Source organism: Hypanus sabinus, chromosome 19 (genome assembly GCF_030144855.1).
Source record: "Hypanus sabinus isolate sHypSab1 chromosome 19, sHypSab1.hap1, whole genome shotgun sequence".
In the NCBI taxonomy this organism is placed as follows: domain Eukaryota; kingdom Metazoa; phylum Chordata; class Chondrichthyes; order Myliobatiformes; family Dasyatidae; genus Hypanus; species Hypanus sabinus.
This window is the reverse complement of record NC_082724.1, coordinates 68,763,071-68,786,900: the sequence shown is the minus strand read 5'-3', so window position 1 is coordinate 68,786,900 and position 23,830 is coordinate 68,763,071. Positions and strand designations below refer to the sequence as shown.

General features: G+C 44.2%; 1 protein-coding gene across 1 annotated transcript in view; it reads left to right on the top strand.

Moving 5' to 3' along the window:
• Nucleotides 1-23,830, top strand: part of mon1a (MON1 secretory trafficking family member A) — a 63,636-nt gene that overhangs the window by 13,234 nt on the left and 26,572 nt on the right. The gene's annotated exons all lie outside the window — the stretch shown is intronic.

The window sequence follows — 23,830 nt, the reverse complement described above, 5'->3', positions numbered from 1 at the left end:
TGTAGCTGGATCCTGGATTTCCTGACAGATTGCCGGCAGGTGGTAAGCGTGGGCTCCCTCACCTCCGCCCCCTGACTCTCAACACGAGCCCCTCAAGGCTATGTACTGTCCTCTCCTTTACTCCCTGTATACCCATGACTGTGTCACCACCCACAGCTCCAATCTGCTAATTAAATTTGTCCACGACACGGATTGGCCTAATCTCAAACAATAATGAGGTGGCCTACAGGGAAGAAGTCATCTCTCTGTCACAGTGGTGTCAAGAAAACAACCTCCCTCCTCAATGTCGCAAAAACAAAGGAGCTGGTTATAGATTATAGGAGGAATGGAGATGGGCAAACCTTTATTGACATCAATGGATCTGTGGTTGAGAGGGTAAACAGCTTTAAGTTCCTTGGTATGCACATCACTGAGGACCTCATGGTCTGTACACACCAGCTATATGTTGAAAATGCCCTAGCTTGCTCAACCTATCCTCATAGGACAGGTTCCCTAATCCAGGTATCTTGTTGGCAAATCTCTGCACCCAGATCTTTCCTATAATGAGATGACCAAAAATTAACACAGTCAGAATAGAATTGAATTGAATTGACTTTATTTCTTATATCCCTCACATACATGAGTAAAAATCTTTACATTACTTCTCTAGGGCATTTCTCCTTGGAGTGAAGAGGATGAGAGGTAACTTGCTAGTGGTGTACAAGATGATAAGAGGCATACATTGAGTGGACAGCCAGTACCTTTTTTCCCAGGGCAGAAATGGCTAATACGAGAAGATAGACTGTTAAGGTGATTGGAAGATAGTATAGGGGGCTGGCAGAGGTAGCTTTTTTATGCAGAAGGTGGTAAATCCATGGAATGCACGCGTGATGGTAGAGGTAGATATATTAGGGACATTTAAGAGACTCCTAGATAGGCAAACAAATGAAAGAAAATGGAGGGCTATATGGCAGGGAAGGTTTGGATTTGAGGTTGGAGAAGGTTAAAAGGTTGGCACAACATCGTGGGCTGAAGGGCCTGTACTATGCTTTAATATTCTGTGTTCAATTGTTTTACATCTGGGAGTAGGAAACGATAAGGCAGTTAGTGTTCTTGTTATGTTTTATAACTCAAAAACATAAAAGTAATTCAACAGAAACAAAGAGCTGGGAATGTGAGTCTAACTTCATTTTTACTTTAAGCAAGGCATTCACGTATGACACAATGGCACGATGATGAATCATAATGAATTATTTAAACAACAAGAATGCTTAACAAAGAATGGTTAATCAAATGATATATTTACAATATTACGGAAATATTCAATACACAACTCCCCTGGAGGCCACAATCAAGAGAAGGTTGAATTTGATCTTCAGCTCTGGGGCAACAGAAATAAGTATGCTAGAATACCATACCCTCTAATACAGTGAGAAGTACTGCTGTGAAGTTCTTTTTGCAATACTTATTTTACCTTATATACAGTATGTTTATTGTAATTTATAGTTTTTATGTATTGCACTGTATTACCTCCACAAAACAACAAATTTCACGACTTATGTCAGTGATATTAAACCTGATTCTGATACAAATGGCATTTAATACTAATCAAGCCTTCTGCTACAGGTATTTCAAAAATATAAAATCCATATCAAAAATAATTCAGGTACCTTAAATTGAGCTACAATTTGACAGTTTCACTTTGTAACTGTAGTGATTCATTCAGAAAATAAAGTTTAAGCAGATGTATTTTCTAAGGGATTATGAAGTGCTTAATTGTTTCGCAAAGAAAGTGTCCTGTTCAACTAATAGACTCGATTTCACCGACAATAGAATAGCCACTGTTATGACCGCAGCCCCCTCCTTTGTGAGAATCGCAAGAGCACTAGTTGGGGGGGGGGGGGGTCAGTAGACCCAAGAAGTGGGAGAGAGATACCGTGTTCCACTGCGATGCAAAATAAGGCGACATTGACTATTGTCTCATGGAGACCACGTGTAAAGCCCTCGGGCAAAGTGGGCTGGTTGAGAGAGAGATTGCATCATCCCAACCTGATTGACATCGGAGACCCCGTGAGGAAGTATAAAGGAGGGTCGGGGGGGGGGGGACAACCCCGTCAGATGCACCAGAAGACACACTCGCGATCCCGCAGTAGCAGGAAGCCATTTTGAAGGAAACCACGTGCGTTAGATTCCGGGCCTGGAGTCTGTGGCTGGAATCACGGAAAACCGCTTTTAGCCAACAACGGGGAAGCCCGCTCCCCTGATTCAACGGATTTGCTTCATAAAGACCCGGGCAAGTTTTTCTTTTCTCACCAATCTCTCTCTCTCTCAAACACGTGAAACCCAGAGCCCCCCCCCATCCCCCCCCCCCCCCCCGAAAGCCAGAAGCCTGCAGGAATTTGAGTGACTTTTATATTTCCATCGGACACTATATTATCCCCTAGACAAACGATCGAGCTGTTTCTTATTGATGGTTATTATTAGACCCGCGCTTTTAGATAAGTAGTGACTACGTATATTATCTGAATGGTTGTATTAATCTTACGTTTGTGCCCCTTTCATAAATAAAGACTTTTAAAAATAGTACCATCAGACTTCAACGGACCTCTCTATCTTTGCTGGTAAGTGATCCAGTTACGGGATTTCGTAACAGTTGGGGTTCTCGTCTCAGGATTTGACACCAAATTGGAGGGGCAGTGAATCGGGCTTGTAGGTCCAAAACTTTGATCTGGTTACACGAGTAGCCAGACGGGAAACCAGCAAAGATGGACGTGGGGGAATTTATAGAAAACCCGATTCTGGAGGCGTTGGAAGGGGCCTCCAAATCGGACTTGATAAAATTGGCAAAGGAGTTAAACCTCACAGGGGTGAGGTTGTCAATGAAAAAGCGGGAGGTGCGAAGGGCAGTAACTCAGTATTATATTGGGAAGAATGTGTTTACAGTTGGGGTATTGGAAAATATCCCTGAAAAGGTACCAGCTAGTGGGGCAGCTCAGTTAGAGTTGGAAAAATTAAGGTGGGAACATGAAATTAAGTTAAAAGAGCTGAGAAGGAGAAGGGGTCGGACCGAGAGGAGTGGTTTGATGTCAGTCGGGCGTTGAGGCTAGTACCCCCATTCGAGGAGACAGATGTTGATAATTACTTCTTGCTTTTTGAAAAGGTGGCAGTGAATCAGGAGTGGCCCAGAGAGCAGTGGGTGGCATTGTTACAAAGTGTGTTAAAGGGGAAGGCCCAGCGGGCATATGCGGCGTTGTCCACGGAGGGGGAAGGGGAAGAGAAATATGACCAAGTAAAGGTGGCCATTCTCCAGGGTTACGAGCTAGTAGCTGAAGCATATAGACAAAAGTTCAGAAATTTACGAAAGGGGTGGAATGAGATGTATACCGAGTTTGCCTATGAGAAGGGTGTGCTCTTGGACCGTTGGTGCACCGCGGAAAAAGTGGACGAGGATTATGGGCATCTCAGGGAGTTACTTTTGATTGAGGAATTTAAAGGTTGTGTTCCGGAGGAGATCCAGATGTATTTGAATGAAAAGCCGAATAAGTCCATTTCAGAATTTGCCAGGTTCGCGGATGAATATGCCCTAACCCACAAGACAAAGTTTTCCTCGAATAAAAGTTCCCAGAGAGACCGTGGGAACGATCGAGAAAGTCCGCCGGCTGAGGCAGAGGTCCCACCGGGAGCTAGCGGTAAGGTTGAGGGGGAAAGGCAAGATGGCCAGAGATTTCCGGGCTTGACCTGTTTTAATTGTGGAAAGGGAGGGCATATTGCCTCTCGATGCTTTGCTCCAAGGAAAGAGGTAGGAGGAGGGAAAGCCGCAGTCCCTATCGGGTGTGCCGTGGTAATCAGTAAATCGACCAGAGAGCCGAGGGTAGACAGAGTACGAGAAGGCTCTGAGACTTGTCTGTCACACGGAACTGTGGCTGTGAGGGAGGGAGAAACACCCATTCCCGTACGAATCTAGAGAGACATGGGGGCTGAGCTGTCGTTGATCAGCAGAAAGGTACTAGAATTTGGTCGAAAAATGGGCATGGTAAAGGTAGAGGGGATCAGCAAAAGAATAGAAATGGTGGCTTTACATGAGGTCATTATGGATTGTGAGCTGGTGTCTGGACCCGTTGAAATAGGGGTGCCATCCGAGTTCCCGAGAACTGATGCAGACGTTCTTCTCGGTAATGATTTAGCAAGTGGTAAGGTCTGGGTAGCCATGATGCCGACCTGCCGACCGGCGAGTGCGGTGGCCCCGCCCCTAGAGTCCCAGACCTATCCCGCATGCGCGGTAGCTCGCAGCCTGTCGAGAGAGGCAGCTGAGAACGAGAGCAGTTTAAATCGGGCCAGTTTTGATTTGGCCGAGATGTTTCTACCGACCCTGTACCACGAGGGTTTAGAGGGTGGTAAAATGAAGAGTAGTAAAGTGAAAGAGGGGAAGGGAGCGGAGGTAGATCTGCCTTTAGCGAGGAGGAAGGTCCTAGAGGCAGAAAATAAAGATGAGGAACCGATAGAGCGGTTAAAAGGTCCAGGGTTGGACATAGAGGATCTGTCTGGGTTGGCAGAACTATTTGAGGAAGTTGAAACTTCTAAAGGTGTTCCCGATAGTGAAATGAGGGCAGCCCTAGACGAAAAGGGTGCCCTTACCTCGAAGAAATCTGCTGGGTTGGCAGATGAGGTTGTTTCAGCCTGTGGGGTTGAGTTTACTCCGGAAGGGAGTTGCCCAGAGAGTACCTGGGAGAAACGGGGGAACTTAGAATTTAAAAAAGGTACGGGTATTGAAAGCCTGGAAGAGGCCAATGTCCCGTTTGAGTGTGTCCAAGATGGGGATGCACGTGGTGCTGAACCTGGTAACGGAGCTCAGAAGAAGTCTGAGGTATTTGATTCAGTGGAATGGGGCAGCCATCCTTGTGGGTCAGATAGACTTGGTTCAGTGGAAAAAGGGTTAACCTTGGTAACCATGGGAAGTGTGAGTTCCCCGGTGTTTGTACTCGAAGGTGGGTTCAAAGTTACTGCATGTCAGAAACACACTGAGTCTCAGCAATTTGCAGAACGGTAAACTTTATTTTTCGAGTCTGCAGAGTCGGACCCAACCAGCTCCTGCTAGATTGAGTGCCGAATTACACTTTGCACAGTTTTTTATACCCTACTTGTTTACGACTTTGTGAGTTGCACCCATGTGAGGTGCAGACATTCTTCCTTAATCTCATTACAAAATTACAAATGTGATTACCCTTTGGCCCACTTATCAGCCTCAGCGCATTAACACCGTTATTGTTCAACCGTTAAGCATGTCTTCCCGTTACCCGTATCGCTTCTTTAATCAGCAAGCTATTGTTTCATCCTGATTTTGCAAATTGGTTTATACGTTGCCCTGCAAGTTGCTTTGCACGTTCTTTCTGTGTCAGCACATTCTAAATGGACTCCTTAAGTACCGTCTTTAATTTAATCATTTCTCTCACTGCAGAATTTAAGAATGGAGGGGGGGGGATGAGGATTATTATTGAAGGAAACGGAAAGTCCGTAGCTCCCAAGTCGAATGAAGAAATTTTAAACCTGGCAGATCGCTTACAGAGTGAGCTGGGAGATGGCGGGGCTCCCCCACTCTATTGTTATGCCAGGATGGGGTGTGAAGAGGCCAAATTTGAAATGCTACTTGAACAAAGAATTTGAATTAAAAACCAATAGCCTGAAGGGTCCTGACAAAAGGGCTAGCCACCTGGGTAAAATTAAAGAATTGTGTAGAAATGGTCTAAGTTTGGGGCATGGTGTTGATAAAATAACCCCGATGAACGGGGCGGGTGGGAGTTCACCACGAAAAATTACTCAAGTTCCCCACGGGGGGGGGGGGACTCATCAGAAAAGAGGCGACGGTTAATGGGGATGCCATGTTAAACAGCAAAGTAGGTTGTAAGGGATTGCGCCAAAGCCTATGAATAATAAAGACAGCCCCTTGGAGACCTGCTGGTTAAGTAAAACGACCGAAACGATTAGTATTCGCATAAACTTTTGTAGATGCACCTAAGCTAAGATCACACCTCCTTAGTTTTGTTGCTGAAGGAAAGAAATAAAAAAAATAGGTGGTTATTAAATTGAAGTCTGATGCTACAAGACTTAGTACGGTACGCGATGTTAAGATATTAAAGAAAGGGACACTGTAATCGTTAACTGTTTAGATACTGACTTGAATGCATAATGGTAGTACTCTGTGAAAAGAAAAGCTTGTGTATTGTGTTAGATTCAAAAATCCTGTAAGACTCTGTACGAATCCGTTTTTTTTACTGCTGGTAAAAACCTTTAAGAGGGGAGGTGTTCTGTCCGCAGCCCCCTCCTTTGTGAGAATCGCAAGAGCACTAGTTGGGGGGGGGGGGGGGGGTCAGTAGACCCAGGAAGTGGGAGAGGGAGAGACGTGCCGAATACTGCGTTCCACCGCGATGCAAAATAAGGCGACATTGACTATTGTCTCATGGAGACCACATGTAAAGCCCTCAGGCAAAGTGGGCTGGTTGAGAGAGAGATTGCATCATCCCAATCTGATTGACATCGGAGACCCCGTGAGGAAGTATAAAGGAAGGTCGGGGGGGAGGACAACCCCGTTAGACGCACCAGAAGACACACTAGCGATCCCGCAGTAGCAGGAAGCCGTTTTGAAGGAAGCCACGTGCGTTAGATTCCGGGCCTGGAGTCTGTGGCTGGAATCACGGAAAACCGCTTTTAGCTAACAACGGGGAAGCCCGCTCCCCTGATTCAACGGATTTGCTTCATAAAGACCCGGGCAAGTTTTTCTTTTCTCACCAATCTCTCTCTCCCTCCAACAAGTGGAAACCCAGCACGCCCCCCCCATCCCCCCCCCCCCCCCCCTGCCGAAAGCCAGAAGCCTGCAGGAAGTTGAGTGACTTTTATATTTCCATCGGACACTTATTATATCCCCTAGACAAACAATCGAGCTGTTTCTTATTGATGGTTATTATTAGACCCGCGCTTTTAGATTAAGTAGTGACTACGTGTATTATCTGAATGGTTGTATTAATCTTACGTTTGTGCCCCTTTCATAAATAAAGACTTTTAAAAATAGTAACATCAGACTTCAACGGACCTCTCTATCTTTGCTGGTAAGTGATCCAGTTACGGGATTTCATAACGCCACAAACCAGCATTCTAAATTCATTGAGATCTTAACACATTGCATCCCAATATAGTTAAGGGAAGAATCTCATGGAATCACAGAAAATCTACGAGGCAGAGTGAGACTATTCAGCCCATTGTTTGTGCTGCTGAAAAAGAGCTGGCAAGCTTAATTCCTCCTTTAAAAATCATGGTCCTTCAGGTACACGTCCAAGTACTATTTAAATGCAATGAATGTTTAAGTCTGTCTTTCATACAGTGAGTTCCACATCCTTATTTAGCATTGCAGCACGGAATAGCCCTTTGACTATGCCATCTCAGCAGCCTCAATTCTTGCCTCATTGCAGGACAATTTACAATGACCAGTTAACCTACTAACCAGTCTGTCCTAGGACTGCAGGAGGAAACCAGAGCACCCAGAAATAAACCCAGGTATTCCACATGGAGAATGTACACACTACTTGCAGATGGTGTCAGAACTGATTCCAACAGCCCAAGCTGTGATAGTGTTGCACTAACCACTGCGATAAATGAGAAAGGTTTCTGTATCTCCTCTCTAATCCCTGTTCCAATGGTTTTAAATCTATGCCCCTGGTAACTGCTCTGCTAAGGAAAATATCTATTTGCTCTAGCTAACATGTCTTGTAATTTTATGCATGGTAATTAAGTATCCCCTTTGGCATTCATACACAAAATGCTGGAGGAAATCAGCAAGTCAGGCACTGTCTATGGAGGGAATAAACAGTCAATGTTTAAGGGCCAGGACCCTTCATTGAGACTGGGCTTCTTAGTTCCAAAACCCTTGGGTTTTGTAGTTCTGAAGGAAATGACCTCAAATTATCCCATACAGATTTCCATTCACAGCAATATATTTGTAAATCTTCTGTCCATACTCTTCTGTGCAAACATACCTTTCATCTAAAGTTACCAAAACTGTGTCCAGTCCTCAAAGAGAGACACAAGCAGAGTTAGGTGGAATTCTTGTATAACTTGTCTGGTCTCTAATTCCATGTCTTGGAAATAAAGGACAACTTTGTATGCATTTTAATCACCTAATTGACCTGTTCTGATACTCTAAAGCATCTGTACACACACGCTGCAAGGCTTCTTCATCCCCCAATACTGCACAGTGTACTCCTACTTCCTGCCTACTTCCTTGCCGTGTCGCAATATCTCACACGGCGTTTCTGGGTTGAATTCCATTTGCTATTCATCTGCCCGATGGTTCAGACATATGAATTGCAGGCAGAGTGGGTTAATCAACTCCTCAAGCCTCCTCTATCAATTAATAAGATCCCTGATCTATTCCTGGTAACTATTAACACATGAGATTCTGCAGACACTGGAAATCCAGAGCAACAAACAAATGTTAGAGGAACTCAGCAGGTCAGACACCATCTATGGAAGGTAATAACCAGTTGACATTTTGGTCAGAAACCTTAAATTGTCACCGAGGAAGACGTTAGAAGAGCCTTCCTGAAGATAAATCCAAGGAAGGCGACGGGCCCAGATGGCGTCCCCGGACAGGTTCTCCAGGCCTGTGCAAGCGAGCTAGCTGGAGTGTTTGCTGACATCTTCAACTGCTCCCTGCTTCAGTCTAAGATCCCCTCGTGTTTTAAGAAGGCAATGATAATCCCAGTACCGAAGAAAAGCAAGGTGGCATGTCTGAATGACTATCGACCTGTGGCTGTGACATCAATTGCTATGAAGTGCTTCAAACCATTGGTTATGGCACACATCAACCATAACCTACCGGTCAACCTCGACACTTTGCAATTTGCCTACCGGAGCAACAGGTCAAAGGCAGATGCCATCTCTCTGGCACTACATCCCTCCTTAGAACACCTGGAGAATAAAGACGCATATGTAAGGCTCCTTTTCATTGACTACAGCTCTGCTTTTAATACCACCATTCCAAATAAACTAATTCCTAAGCTCCAGAACCTGGGTCTTAGCACTCAGATCTGCAGCTGGATCTTCAACTTCCTCACAGACAGGACCCAGTCTGTAAAGATAGGAGACAAGCTCTCCTCTACAATCACTCTGAGCACTGGTGCTCCACAAGGCTGTGTACTTGGCCCCCTGCTGTACTCACTGTACACCCATGATTGTGTAGCCAAGTTTCCATCAAACTCAATATATAAGTTTGCTGATGACACCACAATTGTAGGCCGTATCTTGGGTAATGATGAGTCTGAGTACAGACAGGAAATTAAGAAGCTGGTGGCATGGTGCAAAGACAGTAACCCATCCCTCAATGTCAGCAAGATGAAGGAATTGGTTGTTGACTTCAGAAGGAGTAGCAGACCGCATAACCCCATCTACATCTGTGGTGCGCAGGTGGAACAGGCCAAAAGCTTTAAGTTCCTCAGGGTGAATATCACAAATGACTTGACTTGGTCTGACCAAGCAGAGTCCACTGCCAAGAAGGCCCATCAGCGCCTTTACTTCCTGAGAAAGCTGAAGAAATTTGGCCTGTCCCCTAAAACCCTCACTAATTTTTATAGGTGCACTGTAGAAAGCATTCTTCTAGGGTGCATCACAACCTGGTATGTAAGTTGTCCTGTTCAAGACCGGAAGAAGCTGCAGAAGATCGTGAACAGCCCAGCACATCACACAAACCAATCTTCCATCCTTGGACTTGCTTTACATCACACACTGTCAGAGCAGTGCTGCCAGGATAATCAAGGGCACGACCCACCCAGCCAACACACATTTTGACCCTCTTCCCTCTGGGAGAAGGTTCAAGAGCTTGAAGATTCGTACGGCCAGATTTGGGAACAGCTTCTTTCCAACTGTGATAAGACTGCTGAACGTACCCGGACCCAGATCTGGGCCGTACCTTCCAAATATCTGGACCTGACTTGCACTACCTTACTTTCCTTTTTCTATTTTCTAATTATGATTTATAATTAAAATTTTTATTATATTTACTTCGATCTGTACTTAAGGGAGCGCGAAGCGCGGAATCAAATATCGCTGTGATGATTGTACGCTGTAGTATCAATTGTTTGGTGACAATAAAGTAAAGGATAGGAAGGGGGCAGAAGCCAGAATAAGAAAGTTGGGGGGGGGGGAAGGAGGAGGAGTACAAGCTGGCAGGTCAGAGGTGAGAAACGTGGGTGGGGCAGGGGGGTGATGAAGTGAGAAGTTGTGAGATAAAGGACTGAAGAGGTATCTGATAGGGGAGGAGAGTGGACCTTTGGAGAAAGGGAAGGAGGAGGAACAGCAGACAGAGGTGATAAGCAGGTGAGGATAAGAAAATGGATTGTCTTACAGTCTATCAGGTCAAACATTATCCATTCCTTCGGCCACTGAACCACTTAGGATCCACTTGATCACTTTCCTTGCAACCTGCAGTTTTTAACTTTTTAAAGATTAAAGATAAAGGTTAGTTTTATTTGTCACATGTACATTAAAACATACAATTAAATGCATCATCTTGCATCAATGACCAATGCAGTAAGAGGCAAGTGTTGCCATACTTCCAGCACCAACATTTATGCACAGCTTACTAACCGTAACTGCACATCTTTGGAATGGGAGAAAACCTGAGTAAATCCACTTTGTTACAGGGAAAATGTACAGATAGACAGTGGTGGGAATAGGAATCTGATCGCTGGTTCTGTAAAGTGATTACACTAACTGCCAAGGTATGGTGCCCCCCAACTTTGATTAGTCTGTCATGTGGGATTTGTCAAAAAGTATTGTGATAATCCATAAGGGTTTTCTTCAAACACATTCCTCACAAAGCCTCATTACTGAAGAATTGATTTAGAGCTTGTCTATTAATGTAGATCTTTAACCTTAATTAAAACTATAATATAAAGCCAGAAATGTTACTTATTTGGACTTTGTATCTCAGATTGTCCTGAAACATTTTTTCGATGTTTAAGTAGATTTTGTCAGGATCGTCAGTGTGTACATCTGAATATTTACATAGTAGCCAGAGGCTTTTCTCCAGGGTCATCAGTATACACATCTGAATATTTACACAACACACACAAAATGCTGGTGGAATGCAGCGGGCCAGGCAGCATCTATAGGGAGAAGCACTGTCGACGTTTTGGGCCGAGACCCTTCGTTAGGACTAACTGAAAGGAAAGATAGTAAGAGATTTGAAAGTAGGAGGGGAGGGGAAAATGCAAAATGATAGGAGAAGACCGGAGGGGGTGGGGTGAAGCTGAGAGCCGGAAAGGTGATTGGTGAAATGGAACCAGAGCTACAGAAGGGAAAGGATCATGGGACGGGTTGCCTAGGAGAAAGAAAGGGGGAGGGGAGCACCAGAGGGAGATGGAGAACAGGCAGAGTGATGGGCAAAAAGAGAAAAAAAAAGGAGGAAAAAAGTCAGGGATGGGGTAAGAAGGGGAGGAGGGGCATTAATGGAAGTTAGAGAAGTCAATGTTCATGCCATCAGGTTGGAGACTACCCAGCCGGTATATAAGGTGTTGTTCCTCCAACCTGAGTGTGGCTTCATCTTGACAGTAGAGGAGGCCATGGATAGACATATCAGAATTGGAATGGGATGTGGAATTAAAATGTGTGGCCACTGGGAGATCCTGCTTTCTCTGGCGGACAGAGCGTAGGTGTTCAGCGAAACGGTCTCCCAGTCTGCGTCAGGTCTCACCAATATATAGAAGGCCACACCGGGAGCACCGGAAGCAGTATACCACACCAGCCGACTCACAGGTGAAGTGTCGCCTCACCTGGAAGGACTGTCTGGGGCCCTGAGTGGTGGTGAGGGAGGAAGTGTAAGGGCAGGTGTAGCACTTGTCCCACTTACAAGGATAAGTGCCAGGAGGGAGATCGGTGGGAAGGAATGAATGGACAAGGGAGTCACGTAGGGAACGATCCCTGTGGAAAGCAGAAAGAGGGGAGAGGGAAAGATGTGCTTGGTGGTGGGATCCCGTTGGAGGTGGCAGAAGTTAAGGAGAAATATACGTTGGATCCAGAGGCTGGTGGGGTGGTAGGTGAGGACAAGGAGAACCCTCTCCTGAGTAGGGTGGTGGGTGGATGGGGTGAGGGCGGATGTGGGGGAAATGGGAGAGATGCGTTTGAGAGCAGAATTGATGGTGGAAGAAGGAAAGCCCCTTTGTTTTAAAAAAGGTAGACATCTCCTTTGTCTTGGAATGAAAAGCCTCATCCTGAGAGGAGAATATTTACACAGTAACCAGAGGCTTTTCCCCAGGGCTGAAACTAACACGAGGGGGCATAGTTTTAAGGTGCTTGGAAATAGGTACCGAGGGGATGTCAGGGGTAAGTTCACACAGAGAGTGGAATGCACTGCTGGCAGGAACAGTGGAAGTGGATACAATAAGTTTTAAGAACCTATTAGATAGGTACATGGAGCTTAGAAAAATAGAGGGCTCTGCACTAGGGAAATTCCAGGCAGTTTCTGGAGTAGGTTACATGATCGGCACAGCAGTGAGAGCTGTGAGAAGAGTTTAAAAGGAGTTGGTTATTTCTTCAGCGGTTTGATTGGGGCACGACTGTGCAAGTGTGTGGATGTCAGCCAGTGAGAACAGCGAGAAGAGACACAGCCTACCTGGGGGAAGCAACAGTGGCCTCTGGCACTGAGTCTGGCCCTGTGGCTCAGAAGGATAGGGAAAGGAAGAGGATAGCAGCAGTGATAGAGGACTCTATAGTTAGAGCGTCAGGCAGGCAATTCTGTGGATGCAGGAAAGGAACTTGGATGGTAGTTTGCCTCCCAGGTGCCAGGGTCTGGGATGTTTCTGATCGTGTCCACGATATCCTGAGATCATCTCCTTGATATCCTGAAGTGGGAAGGAGAACAGCCAGAGGTTGTGGTACATATTAGTACCAATGACATAGGTAGGAAAAGGGAGGAGGTCATGAAAGCAGACTACAGGGAGTTAGGAAGGAAGTTGAGAAGCAGAACCTCAAAGGTAGTCATCTTGGGATTACTGCCTGTGCCATGTCACAGTGAGTATAGGAATAGAATGAGGTGGAGGATACATGCATGGCTGGGGGATTAGAGGAGGGGGCAGGGATTCAGATTTCTGAATCATTGGGATGTCTTTTCGGGCAGGAGTGACCTGTACAAAAAGGACAGGTTGCACTTGAAACCCAGGGGACCAATAACCTGGCGGTGAGGTTTGCTAAACCTGGGGAGAGTTTAAACTAAAATTGCTGGGGAGTGGGAATCAAACTGAAGAGATGGAGGAAGAGGCGAATGGCTCACAAACAGAAAGCTTGGACACAGTGCAAGAGGGAGGATAAGCAGGTAATAGAGAAGGGACATGCTAAGATCAGTAGTTTGAGATGTGTCTATTTTAATGCAAGGAGTATTATGAACAAAGAGGATGAGCTTAGAGTGTGGATCAGTACTCTGATGTTGGGGCCATTACAAAGACTTGGATGGCTTAGGGGCAGGAATGGTTACTTTGAGAGCCAGGCTTCAGATGTTTTAGAAAGGACAGGGAGGGAGGCAAAAGAGGTGAGGGCGTGGCATTGTTGATCAGAGATAGTGTCATGGCCATAGAAAAGGAAGAAGTCATGGAGGGATTCTCTACTGAGTCTCTGTGGGTGGAGGTTAGGAACAGGAAGGGGTGAATAACTCTACTGGGTGTATTTTATAGACCACCCAATAGTAACAGGGATATCGAGGAACAGATGGGGAGACAGATTCTGGAAAGGTGAAATAAGAACAGGATTGTCATGGTGGGAGATATTAATTTCCCAAATATTGATTGGCATCTCCCTCAAGCAAGGGGTTTAGATGGGATAGAGTTTGTTAGGTGTGTTCAGGAAGGTTTCTTGACACAATATGTAGATAAGCCTACAAGAGGAGAGGCTGTACTTGATCTGGTATTGGGAAATGAACCTGGTCAGGTGTCAGGTTTCTCAGTGGGAGAGCATTTTGGAGATAGTGATCACAATTTTCTCTCCTTTACCATAGCATTGGAGAGGGATAGGAACAAGTTAGGAAAGTGTTTAATTGGAGTAAGGGGAAATCTGAAGCTATCAGACAGGAACTTGGAAATGTAAATTGGGAACAGATGTTCTCAGGGAAATGTAAGGCAGAAATGTGGCAAATGTTCAGGAAATATTTGTGTGGAGTTCTGCATAGGTACATACCAATGAGACAGGGAAAGGATGGTAGGGTATTGGAACCGTGGTGTACAAAGGCTGTTGTAAATCTAGTCAAGAAGAAAAGAAGAGCTTATGAAAGGTTCAAAAAACTAGGTAATGTTAGAGATCCAGAAGATCATAAGGCTAGCGGGAAGGAGCTTAAGAATGAAATTAGGAGAGACGGAAGGAGCCATGAGAAAGCCTTACTGGACAGGATTAAGGAAAACCCTAAGGCAAACTACAAGTATGTGAAGAACAAGAGGATAAGACATGAGAGATTAGGAGCAATCAAGTGTGACAGTGGAAAAGTGTGTATGGAACTGGAGGAGATAGCAGAGGTACTTAGTGAGTACTTTGCTTCGGTATTCACTATGGAAAAGGATCTTGGCGATTGTAGGAATGACTTACAGCGGATTGAAAAGCTTCATCATGTAGATATTAAGAAAAAGGATGTGCTGGAGCTTTTGGAAAGCATTAAGTTGGATAAGGCACCCAGACCGGATGAGATGTACCCCAGGCTACTGTAGGAGGTGAGGGAGGAGATTGCTGAACCTCTGGCGATGATCTTTGCATCATCAATGGGGACGGGGGAAGTTCCGGAGGATTGGAAGGTTGCGGATGTTGTTCCATTATTCAAGAAAGGGAGTAGAGATAGCCCAGGAAATTATACAGCAGTGAGTCTTACTTCAGTGGTGGGTAAGTTGACGGAGAAGATCCTGAGAGGCAGGATTTGTGAACATTTGGAGAGGCATAATATGATTAGGAATAGTCGGCATGACTTTGTGAAATGCAGGTCGTGCCTTACAAGCCTGATTGAATTTTTTCAGGATGTGACTAAACACATTGATGAAGGTAGAGCAGTAGATGTAGTGTATATGGATTTCAGCAAGGCATTTGATAAGGTACCCCATGCGAGGCTTATTGAGAAAGTAAGGAAGCATGGGATCCACGGGGACATCACTTTGTGGATCCAGAACTGGCTTGCCCACAGAAGGCAAAGAGTGGTTGTAGACGGGTCATATTCTGCATGGAGGTCGGGTGACCAGTGGTGTGTCTCAGGGATCTGTTCTGGGACCCCTGCTCTTCGTGATTTTTATAAATGACCTGGAGGAAGAAGTGGAAGAATAGGTTGGTAAATTTGCTGGTGACACACAGAGATTGAGGGGTGTGGAGGGCTGTCAGAGGTTACAGTGGGACATTGATAGGATGCAAAACTGGACTGAGAAGTGGCAGATGGAGCTCAACCCAGATTATTGTGAAGTGGTTCATTTTGGTAGGTCAAATATGATGGCAGAATATAGCATTAATGGTAAGACTCTTAGCAGTGTGGAGGATCAGAGGGATCTTGGGGTTCGAGTCCATAGAACACTCAAGGCTGCTGCGCAGGTTGATTCTGTGGTTAAGAAGGCATATGGTGCATTGGCCTTCATCAATCGTGGGATTGAGTTTAGGAGTCGAGAGGTCATGTTGCAGGTATATAGGACCCTGGTCAGACCCCACTTGGAGTACTGTGCTCAGTTTTGGTCTCCTCACTGTAGGAAGGATGTGGAAACTATAGAAAGGGTGCAGAGGATATTTACAAGGATGTTGCCTGGATTGGGGAGCATGTTTTATGAGAATAGGTTGAGTGAACTCGGCCTTTTTCTCTTGGAGTGATGGAGGATGAGACGTGACCTGATGGAGGTGTATAAGGTGATGAGAGGCATTGATCGTGTAGATAGTCAGAGGCTTTTTCCCAGGGCTGAAATGGCTAGCATAAGAGGGCACAGTTTTAAGGTGCTTGGAAGTAGGTACAGAAGAGATGTCAGGGGTAAGTTTTTTACGCAGAGAGTGGTGACTGCATAGAACTGTGGTGGAGGTGGATACAATAGGGTCTTTTAAGGGACTCCTGGACAGGTACATGGAGCTCAGGAAAATAGGCTATGGCAGGCATGGGCAAACTACGGCCCGCGGGCCATATGCAGCCCGTTAAGCTTTTTAATCCGGCCCGCAGAACTTGATGAAATTATATTAATAAACCTTGTTAAGGTTTTTTCCCCACAATTCTGGCGTTTTCCCAATAGATGACGCACTCTATATACATTTGTGGTGACCCATTTCCTGGCACATCCGAACCGGCTCACAATTAGCCAGCGTTCCGTCTAAGGGAGATAGCCTGTGGGGATTTGCGAGCACAGAGCTTTGGAGCCTCTGCGCAGGGGCGCAGGTTGAGGGAGGCTTAAAACTGAGGCTGGGGATTTCAAATAAAGTTTTTTCTTCGACTGCCGTTACCGACTCCGTGTCGTAATTTTAGCGCTGCATGTGGCACACCGCTACACATTGACCTTTGTTGAGGTGCAGCGTATTACTCCACATTTGCGCTTTACTCTTTGTTCGGCTTGACCTATTTGTGTGAACAGGCGTTCAGTGTCATGAACATCAACAAAGCCAGCCACAGATCCAAGTTAACTGACTAACACCTCAGATCCATCCTGAGAATCGCCACAACAAAACTAAATCCAGACTTTGATGCGCTGGCTAAAAAGGGAGACCAACAACACTGTTCCCACTGAAATTAAAAATAAGTTTCTTCGTTGTGTTAGTAAAAAATGCATTTGAAAATATTTTTTTCAATATGCTTTACATGTTACATGTCATTTCCGTTAAGTGATGGACATGAGTAGTGCGCAGGTGCACGTACATTCTCAAAATAAAAAATGCGCTCCAGATCAAATAACGCGCTCTGCATACTGGTGCGCTCTCACTGTTCTGTCATTGTGCGGGTCGTTGTTGAGTTTTGGCACAGGGGACAATTGAATAAGAAGGAGCAGGACAAGTAGACCTGCATCTCCTACCGTTTTTGAAATAAAGACAGTCAGGAGGAGAGTGATGATGATAATATCTTGAAGGATAACAGAATTTTCAGTGCTTTAAAATAATAACTGTTACTATTAAAAAAGCTGTATTTCATTTAATTTTCAGTGTTTTAAAAGTCATTTCAATAAATAGCTAAATACCATGGGACATCAAAGACAGATATTTTGTTGTAATGCATTTGTTCATTTTCAATTGAAATTAAAGCACATGTTTTCTACATATCCCATGATATTTTATTTTCTCTTATGAGGTGTATTACCAAAACACTCCGTCCATCTGCTCCTGGTCCGGCCCCCCTGTCAAATTTTAGAACCCTTTGTGGCCCTCAAGTCAAAAAGTTTGCCCACCCCTGGGCTATGGGTAACTCTAGGCAGTTTCTAAGGTAAGGACATGTTCGGCACAGTCTGTGGGCCGAAGGGCCTGTATTGTGCCGTAGGGTTTCTGTGTTTCTATGTTTCTGACATTGTGGGCTGAAGGACCTATAATGTGCTGTAAATTTTTATGTTTCATGTTCATTGCAAGAAACTACACTGTGGCCGCTTTATTCGTGTCCCCCTCCCCCCGCCACTACTGCTCCCCCTCTCCCATGTCGTGTATAGACAGGCCTAGGCTATGCAGCCTGAACAGATGTTGTCCAATTTGAAGATGTAAAGTCTGGCTTACAATTTAAAATACCCATTTTAGTAGGTGTCAAGATTGAGAATGCTGTTTTCACATTTACTGTAATCATGATCTGCACAATCATACACATCAATCACACAGCTTTTTAATCCTTGCACACAGTTGTTTCGTGACCAAACTCTGGCACTGAAAATATTTCGGGGGCAGCATGTAGACTTGAACCATATATCTCATTATTAAATTAATCCTATCCAGCATAATTTTTCCATCAAATTTAATTAAGTGCAATAAGCTATCTGTCCTAACTCCACCATGAACCCCTTTTAAAAGTTTAGCAACTACAACTTTTCTCCGTTTCCTCCAGATACATCTGGAGGTACTCCAGAGATTACAGCCTAAAATCCATGTCGTTCAATGTAATTTTTTTGTGTTTCTTTCTTCCCTCCCACAGCTTTTCATGCTAAAGCTTTCTCACATTGCTTACTATATTTACAAAAGCTCAGTGCCACATCTCTTAATGGTTTTGCGCTCATAATATCAATTGGATTGATAACAGAAACAGGTCCGCATTCAAAATTCAGCAATACCTTAAACTCTTCCTTCCTGCTTTAAATCCTGCCTACTGTCTTCATCATTGGACGATAAGCCAGTGCAGTTCTCAATCAGTGGATTATTGTTCTGTTTCCCAGACACCTGCCATTTCTCTTTCTTCATACAACTCCTACCACCCAGTACCACTTCCTATTTGCTATCTCCATCTTTTCCATTGCTTCCTGCCATCTCTACCGCACTCCCTCCCTGAAAGAAAACTCCCAACAGCAGGCTCAGCCCTTGCTTCAACCCGAATCAGCTTCACCAAATCCTCCCTGGATTTAGAGTTCAGTAGTCTGCCAGCCTTCCAGCCAGGGATTCGATCGATATGAGGAATAAAGGAAACGAGCCCCTTCTACTTCTTTTGACTTTTAGTGATGGTTGGTAGTCCATTTTAAAGGTGCGTTACCATCAGTAGTGTAGAAATTGGGAAATAAAATCCTTACCACTACTTTTTCAAACAGAAGCTAAATTACCCCAAAAAGCTCTATAAATTGTAAGTAGTGAGAAACAATACTGTGAATTAAATTAAAGTCACTCCCATAACCTTATAAAGATTTAAAATAAAAACTTTCAACCCTGAAGGTTGTAATGAAGCTTGTATTTGTTATCTTTCAACCTTGTACGCTTCACACTGTAACAGTATGTATTCAACTGTTTTCATAATGATGACAAAACCTACACAACCCTGAATGAATTCCAACAAGATATAAGGAATAAGTATAGTAAACCCAATTCTAAGCCAAGTAAACTGAACCTCTTGACCATGTCTGCATGCTTTTATGCATTGAGTTGCTGTTACATGTTTGGCTGATTAGACATTTGCATAAATGAGTAGATGTATCTAATAAAGGGAGTGTATACACTCAGGTATAATAGTGTATTATAGAAAAAAATTAAGCTGGATCCTTGAGAGGCTGTTATGGTAATGGATCTCAAGTGAGTGAGTTTGTTAAATGCTTTTTAGAGCAGTTTACGTTGAGCCTACTAGGGGCTCAGCTACACTGGATTACATGCTGTGTAATGGACCAGAGGTGATTAGGGACCTTAGGGTAATATAACCCTTCGGAGGCAGTAATCACAATATGATTGAGTTCAACTTGAAATTTGCGAGGGAGAAAGTAAAGTCTGATGTAGCACTATTTCATTGAAGTAAAGGAAATTACTGTGGTATGAGAGAGGAGATGGCCAAAGTAAACTGGAAAGAGATGCTGGCAGGGATGATAGCAGAGCAGCAATGGTGTGAGTTTCTGGGGAAAACGAGGAAGGTGCAGGGCATGTGTATTCCAAAAATGAAGAAATACTTAAATGACAAAATAATATAACCATGGCTGACAAGGGAAGTCAAAACTAATGTAAACACAAAAGAGAGGGCATACAAAAAAGCAAAAATTTAGTGGGAAGATAGAGGATTAAAAACCTACAGAGTAAATAAAATAATTAGGAGTGAAAAGATGAAATATGAAAGCAATCTATAACAAGGTGGATAGAAAAAGCTTTTTCAAGTATGTTAAAAAAAAATAAAAGAGAGGTGAGAGTGGATATAGGACCGCAAGAAAATGAGGGTGGAGGTAAAATGGAGGTCAAGGAGATAGTAGATAAATTAAATGAGTATCTTGCATCAGTCTTCACTGTGGAAGACACTAGCTGTATGCCCAATGTTGAAAAGTGTGAAGGAAGAGAGTACCGTAAATTCCGGACTATAAGCCGCTACTTTTTTCCCACTCTTTGAACACTGTGGCAACACTGCGGCCTATACTACGGTGCGGCTGATACATGTTTTTTTTCATGCCGCCAAAAACATTTTGCCTCGTAACAGTAGACCAATAAAATTGATGAGTAGTTCACAGAGGTCCAATGAAATTGTACAATAAATCAAGCGCACTTTCACAATTAAATTATTGTAAATCAGTCATTTGTACTCACCCTCATCAACATGGAAAACACTCGAAGAAAAGCATATGATGCAGCTTTTAAGTTAAAGGCGATCAATCTGGCGGTTGAAGAAGGAAATCGAGCTGCTGCACATAATCTTGGCATAAATGAATCGATGTTGAGACGGTGGAGACGCCAGTGTGAGGAACTGAGTCAATGCAAAAAGACGACAAAAGCTTTCAGAGGTAATCATAGCAGATGGCCCGAACTTGAAAACTTTCTTGAAGACTGGGTTAACACACAGAGAGCAGGCGGCCGCAGTGTTTCCACCGTGCAGATCAGACTGAAGGCTAAAGCAATCGCCACCAAAATGAAAATCGAAGATTTTAGAGGTGGGCCATTGTGGTGTTTTAGATTTATGAGACGAAAAGGCCTGTTCCATCAGGGTACGCACGACTCTGTGTCAGCAGCTCCCTCCCGACACCACGAGGAAAAACTTGCTAACTTCCGCACATTCACTCAAACAAAGATAGCGGAGGATTCCATCGGGCCAGATGATATCATAAATATGGATGAAGTACCTTTGACGTTTGACCTGCCTCTCACTCGGACTGTTAATAAAAAAGGTGACTCGTCCATCACACTGAAAACAAGTGGTCATGAGAGAACGCATTTTACTTGTGTTCTGAGCTGCACAGCATCCGGACTAAAGCTTCCACTGATGGTGATTTTTTAAGTGGCTGACAATGAAAGTTCAGTGAAAGCTGCCATCAAGAGTACAAACTCAATTCCAGCTGTGATTCCTGGGGGCACCACGAAGTATTTGCAGCCACTGGACATCAGCGTGAACCGGGCATTTAAAGTGGCGCTGCGCGTTGAGTGGGAGGCTTGGATGACGAGCGGCGAGAAATCCTTTACCAAAACAGGACGCATGCGAAGAGCATCTTTAACTCAAGTCTGCCAGTGGATCCTAAACGTGTGGAGCCGTGTCACAACATCCACCATCACCAGCGGGTTTCGAAAGGCTGGACTGCTGCGTGATGAAGAGGACCGCGTGCGCTCAAGTGAGAGCGACAACGAAGAGACTGAAGTGAGTGACGAGATCCTGAGGTTATTCAATTCGGACACTGAAGGACTTTGATGGTTTTAGTGCGCAGGAGGAAGATGAAGAAGGCGATCAATAACTTTTCCTGGTAGGCTACAGTATATATATTTTTTTTACCAGTCGTTAGGAGATATTGGAATGTTGTTCGTGCACTGTTCAGTAAAAAAGTATACGCAACGTAATTTGTGTGTTACCGATACGTATGTATATTTAAAAGTAGCTGTGTTACAGGCACTGTTCAAAGAAAAGCATTTGCAATATGTATTTGTTTATGTTACCATACGGATTTAATTAAAAGTTAAAAAATCCTCATGTGTAATATCTTTCTGTGTAAATATCTCATATTACAACGTGAGTCACCTGCGGCTTAAAATCCGGTGCGGCTTGTACAAGTACAAAATTGATTTTCTTTCTAAAATTAGAGCATGTGGCTTTTAATCAGGTGCGCTCTGTAGTCCGGAATCTATGGTAAGTGCAGTTACTATTGAAGGGAGAAGGTGCTCAAAAAGCTGAAAGACCTAAAGGTATGTAAGTCATATGGGCTTGCTGAACTGCACTGTAGTGTTCTGAAAGAGGTAGTGATAGAGATTGTGGAGTCATTAGTAATGATCTTTCAAAAATCATTGGAATTTGTCATGGTACCAGAGGGTTGGAAAATTGGAAAAGTCATTCCACTCTTTACGAAATGAGGAAGGCAGCAGAAAGGAAATTATAGACCAGTTAGCCAGACCTCAGTGGTTGAGATAATGTTTGAGTCAATTGTTCAGGATGTGGTTATGAAGTACTTGGTGACATAGGACAAAGTCAGCATGGTTTCCTTAAAGGAAAATCCTACCTGATAAACCTGTTGGAATTCTTTGAGGAGATTACAAGTAGGATAGATAAAGAGGATGCAGTAGATGCGAGTGGGTAGTGGTATTCCACAGGGGTCATTGTTGGGATCGCTTCTTTTCATGCTTTGTCTCAGAGATTTAGATGATGGCCTTGTTGTCAAGTTTGCAGATGATACAAATATTGGTGGAGGGACAGGTAATATTGAGGAAACAGGTAGGCTGCAGAAGGACTTAGTTGAGGAGAATGGGCAAGAAAGTGGCAAGTGAAATATAATATTGGAAAATACATTGTTATGCACTTTGATAGTAGAAATAAATATGCAGACTATTTTCTAAACATGGAGAAAATCCAAAAATCTGAGAAGCAAAGGGACTTAGGAGTCCTTGTGCAGAACACCCTAAAGGTTAACTTGCAGGTAGAGTCAGTGGTGAGGAAGGCAAATGCATTGTTAGCATTCATTTCAAGAACTCTAGAAGTCAAGAAGTCTATATTTCTTTTCTATATAGAGCAGTGTATGACCTGCTCCCAACACCTGCCAGCCTCAACACCTGGTATGAAGATAAGACAGACAGGTGCGCTGCTTGTGGTGAGAAGGGAACACTTCAGCATATTTCAAGTGCATGCAGAGTCAATCTTTCCAGTGGCATGTACACTTGGAGACAGAACAACGTTCTCAAAGTTGTAACAGAAGCGGTTGAGCAGGGAGTACTGCAGCACAAATTATCTCATGCCCCATGCTGCACAGAACATTGCATATCATTTGTGAAAGAAGTCAAGGGTGTACAGCACAGGCCCACAATCAAGCAGACTTTCTTCAGCCAATGATTGGTGTGTTAAGGCCGACCTGGATGGGAAAGGCAGTTTCCCAGAGTAAATAGTTTGCACCACATTGCGTCCAGATATAATCATCTGGTCACCAGTAGAGAAGTGGTTCCCCTGGGAAGACATCGATGAAGCCCATGAGCGCAAGTTAACCAAGTATGCAGAATTAAGATCAGAGTGCAGAGACAGAGGGTGGAAGGTCTCATTCTATCCATTCGAAGTAGGGTGCCGTGGTTTTATTGCGTTCACTTTCCAGAAGTGGCTGCGTGACCTTGGCTTTACTAGAAGAGAGATCAAGTCAACCAGCAGGGCTGTAGCTGAGGCAGCAGAGGTAGGATCATCATGGGTGTGGACTAAGTACGTCCAGAGGGGCAGATAGTCGGACAGTGTATCTGTCTTTTGTAAACTCTTCAGTAGCTGCATAGATACCTGAAGAGTAGACTATCTGTTGGATGGAAGGGACCAACAACTCTGATAGAGGCAGATGCCAAGTTGTTAAGCTCATCAGTGGGAGGTGGTGCTGGCCCACCACCTCGAGGGAGTCTTGATCATAAGCGGGCCGAAACTCCTGAAGACAGGTGGCAGATCAACTAATGATAGCACAGGACAGTTAACATCTTAGTCCACGTGTATTTTCAATTCTAGAATACAACTGTAGGAATGTGATGCTGAGGCATTATAATACACCTTGAGTATTGTGAACAGTTTTAGACTTCTCTGTGAAAAAATGTGCTGGTATTGGAGAGGGTTCAGAGGAGGTTCACAAGGATGATTCCAGGAAAGAAAGGGGTATCATATGGGGAACATCTGATAGCTCTGGATCTGCACTCATTGGAATTTAGAAATGGGGGGGAATCTCATTGAAACCTTCCAAATATTGAAGGGTCTACACAGAGTAGATGTGGAAAGGATGTTTCCCATGGTGAGGAAGTCTAGGACAAG